Raw genomic sequence first — 8,811 nt, 5'->3', positions numbered from 1 at the left:
TCTTGTTTTGCTCATCTATGGTAATTGAAAGTTTTGCTGGATATTGTAGTCTGGGCTGGCATCCATGGTCTCTTAAAGTCTGCATAATGCTTGACCAGGACCTTCTGACTTTCATTGTTTCCATTGAGAAGTCAGGTGTAATTCTAATAGGTCTGCCTTTATATGTTACTTGGCCTTTGTCCTTCGCAGCTCTTACTATTCCTTCTTTATTCTATATGTTTAGTGTTTTAATTATTATATGGCAAGGGGACTTTTTTTTGATCCAGTCTATTTGGTGTTCTGTAAGTTTCTTTTATCTTCATATGCATATCTTTCTTTAGATTGGGAAAGTTTTTTTCTATGATTTTGTTGAATATATTTTCTGTGCTTTTGAGTTGGACTTCTTCCCTTTCTTCTGTCCCTATTATTCTTAGGCTTAGTCTTTTCATGGTGTCCTATATTTCCTGGATATTTTGTGTTAAACTTTTGTTAGATTTAATGATTTCTTTGACTGATGAGTCTATTACCTCTATTGTATCTTCAGCACTTGAGATTCTCTCTTCCATTTCTTGTATTCTGTTGTTTATGCTTGCATTTGTGATTCTTGATCATTTTCTCATAATCTCCGTTTCTAAAATTCTCTCAGTTTGCGTTTTCTTTATTGTCTCTATTCTGGTTTTCAAATCTTGGATAGTTTCTTTCATCTGTTTGCTTTTTCTTGGTTTTCTTTAAGGGATTTGTTGATTTCTTCCAAATTTTGTTTATCTTTTCCTCCATTTCTTTGAGGGAATTTTTCATTTCTTTTTTAAGGGCCTCAAACATTCTCCTAAAGTTATTTTTTATGTCATTTTCTTCTGCTTCATCAATGTTTGGGTGTTCAAGTCTTGCTGTTGTAGGGTCACTAGTTTTTGTTGGTGTCATATCGCTCTTTGTGGTGTTGAGCATGTTCTTACCTTGTCTACCCATCTTTTCCTCTGATTGGTATAGTTGGGGCTGTGTCTCTGGCGATCAATCTTCCAGGCGCCAGTGGGTCCAAGGCTTAAATGGTTGTTCCTCATGGTGCAGTCAGGGCCATGGTTCCAGCCATCCAGGAGGTCAGTTAGTGTTCCTAGAGGTTATTCAGAACTCCCCGTGGTTGCTCTGCAATCCTGGGTTCATTCGGGCCTGCTTCCGTGGAGATTGCTTGCTTGGGGCTGCTCCCACTGAGATTGTTGTCTTGGATTGTTGCTCTGACAGAGGTCACTGGCTCAGGCCTGCTCCCTCTGAGGTTGCTGATTCACATCCGGTCCCACAGAGGTCTCTGATGGGAGCCTGCTCCCTCAGGGGTGGCTCCTTTGTACCTGGTCCTGTAGAGGCCTAGGGCCTGCTCTTGTGGAAGTCACTGGCTCAAGTCTGCTCCTGTGGAGACTGCTGCGTTGGGCCTGCTCCAGCAGATGTTGCTGGTTCAGGCCTGCTCCGGCAGAGGTCACTGGCTTAAGCCTGTTTCCACAGATTTCCCTAGCTTGTCCCTGCTCCCGCAGAAGTTCCTGACTTGGGCCCACTCCCTCAGAGATCCCTGACTTGCACCCATTCCCTCAGAGGTCTCTGGGTTGGCCCTGCTCCCTCGGTGGCTCCCTTGTACCTGCTCCAGTGGAAGTCACTCAGAAATGGGTTAATAAGATGTGAGCATTAGTTAATAAGAAGCCTGAGCTAATGGGCCAAACAATGTTGTAATTAATATAGTTTTTGTGTGATTTTTCAGGTCTGGGCAGCCAGAAAATGAAAGAGCAGCCTCCAGCTACAGTTTCCAGCTACTAGGAACAGAAAACTCAACTCTAATCAGTCTAATCAATAATGAGTCTTACCACAATATGGAGGAGGGAAGAAAGTTCAGCAGTGGCTGTTTGGTGCAGTGCTATGAAGATCCAATCTCCTTCAAGGCTCTGCTTGGGATAACTCTTTCTCCTCCAGATACTGTACTGAGACACAGTCTTGGGGTTTCTATTGCTGCAACGAGATACCATGACCACAGCAACTCTTATAAAGAAAACATTTGATGGAGTGGCTCATGGTCTCAGTTACAGCTCATTTTCATGATGGGACATGCATGTGTGCAGGCAGACACGGTGCTGGAGAGGTAGCTGAGAGTTCTGCGTCTTGCACAGGCAACAGGAGGTGGTCTGACACTGGATGTAGCTCAAGCAAAGGAGATCTCAAAGCCCACCCCGACAGTGACACGTCCTCCCCAAGAAGGCCGCACCTACTCCAAAGAGTGTCACTCTCTTTGGGGGCCGTTTTCTTTCAAACCTCCACACAGTTCAACAGCCAAAGAACGTTAACTATTTCAATAATCAGCAAGGAAAACAGTTCAGCAATCCAACTGTTAGAAAAACTCCAGAGACCTAAACTGGTGCCCAGTAAAAGGACTGAAGCGCACAACAGGCTCAGACAAAACACAACTCATTCCCAGGGCAGAGTTGGAAAGACTACTCAATGGTTAATAGCCCTTGTTGCTGCTCCAGAGGACTGGGTTCAATTTCCTGCAACCACATGGAGGCTCACAGTCCTCTGTAATTCAGGTTACAGGGAATCCATCACCCTTTGCCGTCCTCTTCTGGCCTCCTCAGGCGCCAGGCTTGCCAGTGTTGCACACACATATGCAGGAAAACCACCCATAAACATAAAATAAAATAGGATTTTTGTGTTTTGTTTTTTTCTTTTTCAACACAGGGTTTCTCTGTGTAGTCCTGGCTGCCCTGGAACTCATTCTGTAGACTGGCCCCAAACTTAGAGATCCACCTGCCTCTACCTCCCAAGTACTGGAATTAAAGGCAAACACCATCACGCCTGGCAAGAATTTTTTTTAATATTTATTTATTTGTTTATTTATTTATTTATTATGTATACAATATTCTGTCTGTGAGTATGTCTGCAGGCCAGAAGAAGGCACCAGACCTCATTACAGATGGCTGTGAGCCACCATGTGGTTGCCGGGAATTGAACTCAGGACCTTTGGAAGATCAGGCAATGCTCTTAACCACTGAGCCATTTCTCCAGCCCAAGATTTTTTTTTTAACAACAAATTAGGGCCTAATGCTTACAAGGAAAATGAGGTGGATGGGGAGCTGGTGACATGAGTCAGCAAGGAAAGGTGCTTTTCAGAAAGTTGAAGCCCAGCTTCATCCCTGGAACCCATATGGTGGAAGAAGACCAACTCCCACAAACTGTCCTCTTCCTACACACTCAAATAAACAAATACATGTGAAAATGTAGTTTTAAAGAGATGAATGTGGACCAGCAGGAGGATGTGAAGCTGACCTATTTCTAAGTCTTGATACAAAACTTGAACAAAATAATGTACTGCAAACTATTTGCAAATATGAACTTTGACTATGTGCTAAATATTGGAAGTGCAAAGTATCGATCAAGCAAGCACAAAGGAAGGGATCGTTTGTGCACTGAGTCCACTCCTCTTGAGCTACTGGATTACAGAACGAGGCTGCCAAATAAAGTGTGTTTTTCTTAAAGTTGAATTTTTGTTTTAAAAATACTTCAGTTTTAAATTTGAACATAACGTGAGATATATTTATATAAAATAATTTTATGCTCCATGCTTGCCTAAAATTCAAATTTAGCTGGATATCCTGTGAGTAGGGCATGAAGAATTGAGCTGAATGATGCTGCTTTCATCTGTTGGGGACTGGCCAGGTCTGAGTGGGCTTGGGCGTGGAGTGGATAATTGGAATCACACTGATGACTTGTTAAATACTTCACTATCTTGAGAAATGCATGGAAATGGGTAGAATCCAATGCGTTCGACTGCAGTGCAATTCAGTAGGGTGGGCAGAGTTAAAAGGTGGATTCAAGCTCAGTGGCTAATCAACATTTATTGAAACCTTGATGTACCCCAGGCATCACGCTAAGCACCAGATCTGCATTACTCTCTTATACCCGCCTCAGACTAGGGACCTTCTGAGGCAAAAGAGATGCCTGGAATGAGAAACTAAAGGAGACATTCGTGTTCAATGTCATGTGTCACGTAAATGTGTCCTCTTCAACAAGCCGCTTAGTTATGTGTCCAACATCACTCAGCTAGCTGCATTTCTTTTTATATATTTTTAATTAAAAACTGCATCATTCTCCCCATCTCTTTCATTCCTCCAATCCCATGAACCCCAAGCATCATTCTCTCTCTCATAAGCATGGTCTCTTTTTCTTTAATTAATACACACACACACACACACACACACACACACACGCTTAAATACAGAAATACAACCTGTTCAGTCCATCTAATGTTACTTATGTGGATATTATTTGGGGGCCGTCCACTTGGTATTGGATAACCAATTAGGGGGCTCATCCTGGGAGAGACTAATTCTCCCATTCTCAGCATCTATTAATTGCCTGTAGTTCCTTGTCTAGGGGTTCCTTGTCTGCGTTAGCATGTCTGCTGGTGCCATCCTTGTTCAGGACTTCTTTAGGCAACCCTCCGAGGTATCATGGGTGTAGCTTCTCTGTCATTTCTAAGACACGATATCACAGCAGATGCCCTGGCCCTATGGCTTCTGTCGTCCTTCTCCTGCGTCTTTCTGGGATGTTCCCTGAGCCGTAGATGCAGGGGCCGTATTGTAGATGTACCAATTGGGGCTTAGGATCCTACAACCATTTATTCTCTGCTTTTTGATCAGGTGTGGTTTTCTGTAAAGATCTCTGTCTGTGACAAAAATAATTTCTTTTTTGTTTTTGTTTTTGTTTTTTCTGAGACAGGGTTTCTCTGTGTAACAGCCCTAGCTGTCCTGGAACCAGGCTGGCCTCGAACTCACAGAGTTCCACCTGCCTCTGCCCCCTAAGTGCTGGGATTAAAGGTGTGCACCACCACCACCTGGCAAAAGAGGTTTCTTTGATGATGGGGTGAGAGTTACACTTATCTGTGGGGATGTGGGTATAAGGATAAATATTTAGAATGCAGTTAGGATTGATACTGGCCCAGTTAAGTGGTGGTATCATTTCTCCTCTAAGATCCAAGACCTCACCAGCCTAGGGAGTCAGCTAGGTTTACAGTACCAAGCATGCTTTCTTTCCTTCTTATTGAGTGGGCCTTGAGTCCAATGAGAGAACTGTTGGCTATCACTTAGATATTAGTTACTACATAATATTACTATTACTAAGCTAATAATGCCGCTATTATACTCTTAGCATTATCACACCTTGCTGGTTGTCAAGGTTCATAGGCATTCAGGTAGGTAGGACTGTGGGATGCTTCCCTAGGCTGGAAGCTTCCTTAGCACTTTTCGGTACTTTAGAAGTTCATTGTCAGGAGAAAGTTTCCAAGTCACATTCTGCATGGGCCGGTCTTCTGGGTTTTCTGTCTGAAATACACGATATCCTCAACAATAGGAACTCACCTTCTGCGTCTGGAAGGCAGCCTAGGGCACCAGCAGCAGCCTATACTGGTGTGGGTGGAGTCTCTTGGACTTCCCCAAGGACAACTCAAAAAGGGTTTTCTCATGCCTGGTATTGGGGGTTTTACTCGATAATCTATGACTCTCGCAGAGAGCATTGTCAGTCCAAGTGATATATGCCCCTTAAACTATATATGTATACACATAAACTTACATGTAGTCTATGTACTATTCATATGTATTCTATGTAATTCTAGGTATTCCTTAGGATTTTTTTTCAGATAGCCCTAGTGTCCTTTTGGTCCTTCCTCACCTTCTGCGGTGACTCCCCTCTCCCTCCCTATAAAAAGCACTGTCCAGGTTTTACACATCACCCTACCTAGACCTGCCAGCCCGCCCCCAAGTGTCCCACCCTCTCTTCACTTTCCTGATTTCTGCAACACTCGGGTTATGAACGCACTGAGATCTGGAGTGTGGAGCCGCAGATGAGAGAGATCATTCATTCAGGGTTTGTCTGTCTGGGTCACCTCACTCAGTGCAATACTTTCTCGTCTGTCCATTTACCTGCAAATGTTATGGTCTCCTTTTCCTTTACAACTGAATAGCATCTCGTCGCATATGTACCACATTTTCATTATCCATCCATCAACTATTAGGTTGTTTTCATTTCCTGGCCACTGTGCATAGCGCAACAGTGAGCATAACTGAGCTTCTCTGTGGAGGAGAGCTTCAACTCCTTAGGGCAGATTTATTTTTAGCTTTTTTCCACACTGAATTTCAGAGTGATTAGACCAATTTGCAATCCCAACAACATCAAATGAGGGTTTCCTTTCCCCCAAAATTCTCTCTAGCATAGGCATCTGGTTGTTTTGTTGACCTTAGCCATTCTGGCTGGGGTCAGATGAAATTTCAGCTGTTTTAGTTGTTCAGGACAAGGACAATTTCTCGAGTGATTTCTTAGCCTTCTGTTTCTTCTTTTGATGACTCTCTCTTCAGATTCGTAGCCCATTTTTAAATGAATTATTTGGTGCTTGTTTTGTTTGAATCCTTGTTTTTTTAGTTCATTTTTTGTTGGGCTGGTTTGGGTTTTTGTCTTGTCTTGGTTTTTGAGACAAAGTTTCTCTGCATCGCCCTGACTGTCCTGGAACTAGCTCTGTAGACCAGGCTGGCCTTGAACTCAGAGATCCACCTGCCTCTGCCTTCTGAGTGCTGGGATTGGATTAAGAGCGAGTATCACCACTGCCTACCTCTATTTGACTGCTTCTTTAGTTAAGCCAAAACTTTTTAGTTTTATGACGTTCCGCTTGTCAATCGTTGGCCTTAACTCCTGGGCAAGAGTCCTCTCCAGGAAGTCCTTTCCTGTCGCCTGGAGGTGCTGCCTATTTCATGGAGCAGTTTCTGATTTCACATTGGAGGTCCTCGGTCCATTTGGAGTTTGTTTTTGTGGAAGACCACAGATTCAGATCTCATGTCTTTCATCTTGCAGATGCCTTTCTAATAGGAAGTGGCGGAACCAAGGGGAAAACCCATCTTCCAACCATGTCTCACATATTTAGCTTCGTCCTGAAGAGCTAAACTTTATATGCTGTTTAGTTCAGAGTGAGGATCATCTCCATTTTGGGGCAGAGTGGATAGAAGAACCCGGTGTGGGAACAGGGTGGAAGGTGGACATTCTAACTCCTCAGTCCATCAGTCTGTAATCCAGGCTGCCCATTGGAAAGCCTGGAAGCTCTGCAAAACTCCCAGCCATGCCACACCCCAGCATTTGTAAACCTCCTTAGACTGAGACCTCCAATGCCGAAAACCACATTAGACTTGTGCCTACCAGACTCTGAAGAAGATTTCTCCTCTCTCCTCCAGAGGTCTGGAGTTGTCAAGGGCCTCAGTCCCATAGACACAAAATGTTGTGTGGAAGGAAGGCTAGCCAGGCACTAAAGGCCAGTGACCTTCACCCTTTCTGTTTTCTCATAAATAACAAGAGCAAGAAGATAGCAAATGGCTGTTTGGATCCCAAACATACTTGCGTAGAGGTAGGCAAGACTGACATTTGTCAATTCTGAGGGGGGCGGGGGGCAATGAGAGTCAGGGTAGAAATACCGATGGCTTTGTATCTCGTATATCTGAGGGTACCCATTTCTGGAGTTCTCCCCTCTGTATCCTAAACGCTGCCTTCTTTACCTACTGAGGACCAGAATGAAGAGCTGAAGTGGCATCATAAGGAAATTAATGCAGGCAGGGCTTCCAAGTGACAAGCAAAAACAATCTCTGGCTACACTACCTGCTCCCTAGACTTAGTCTAAGGAAATCAGAGAACTGTTAGAAACAATAACCATGCCTCTAATTGAATTTCATTTTAATGGCTCGAAACCAGATCTCTTACACACAACCCTCATAGATAATTCTGTGAATATAAAGGGACTTTAAAATAACATTTGGGCAGAGAAAATGGCTCAGTGGAATGAGGTACTTGCCACCAAGCTGATGATCTGAGTTCAGTCCCTGAGACCCACATGGTAGGTGTGGAGAGAACAGACTCCCAAAGGTTGTCCCCTTCACATGTATGTTGTGATATGCATACACACACTCCGTGTGTGTGTGTGTGTGTGTGTGTGTGTAATAAAAACTCAAAATAACATGCATTGGTATTATTTCAAGCCCTATCTTCACAAGATATTTTAGTTATGAAACACATACTTATTTTAACACTACACTAGCATTATCAAAAGACAGCTGCATTTTCAGCAGTTTCGCTATGCTTGCTGTTTGGGGATCTCCAGGGTCAGAAACAGCAGCCTCTCCTCTCTGTAGAAATTCAGGCTCTCTGACTCCATCTTAGACCTATGGATCAGATTTGCATTTCACCTTGGGGTGATTTGATGCACAGTTTACTTTAATAAGCCTTGGCTGGGAACTGGGGAGATGGCTCAGTCTGTAAAAGAGCTTGCTACATAAATATGAGGGCCTGAGTTCAGATCCCCAGAACCCACATAAAAAGCCAAGCAAGAGTGAGGTCACTTCCAGGTGAGTGCCCAAGCTCACTACAGATGTGCACCTGTAACCCCAGCACTGGGAGGCAGAGCTAGGAGAACCCTGGGAACTCACTGGCTATTCACTCTAGAGCCAATTGGTGAGCTCCGGGTTCAGAGAGACACACTGTGCTTGTCTATACATCAAATGTGCAGAATCTGAGAACCAGGAAAGAAATAATCCCATACATGCTGTTGTTTGAGGAACGCTCAATCAGGAAAGATCCCCAGCCCATATGGGGGAACATAAACACCTAATATTGAAGGGGTGGCCCCTGAGATTAGGGAAGAAATGAGACGCAGAAGTCAAAGGTCTATGACTATATGCTTCCCAGTCTTCATGCCACCATCTGTAAGAGCAACCCTATTGTACCATTTTATGGATGAGGAAACTGAGGTTACCAGTAGTAAGTTTGACTGAC

The sequence above is a fragment of the Myodes glareolus genome, chromosome 4, assembly GCF_982192425.1.
Source record: "Myodes glareolus chromosome 4, mMyoGla1.1, whole genome shotgun sequence".
NCBI classification, from domain to species: Eukaryota; Metazoa; Chordata; class Mammalia; order Rodentia; family Cricetidae; genus Myodes; species Myodes glareolus.
Note: the sequence above shows the minus strand (reverse complement) of the source record.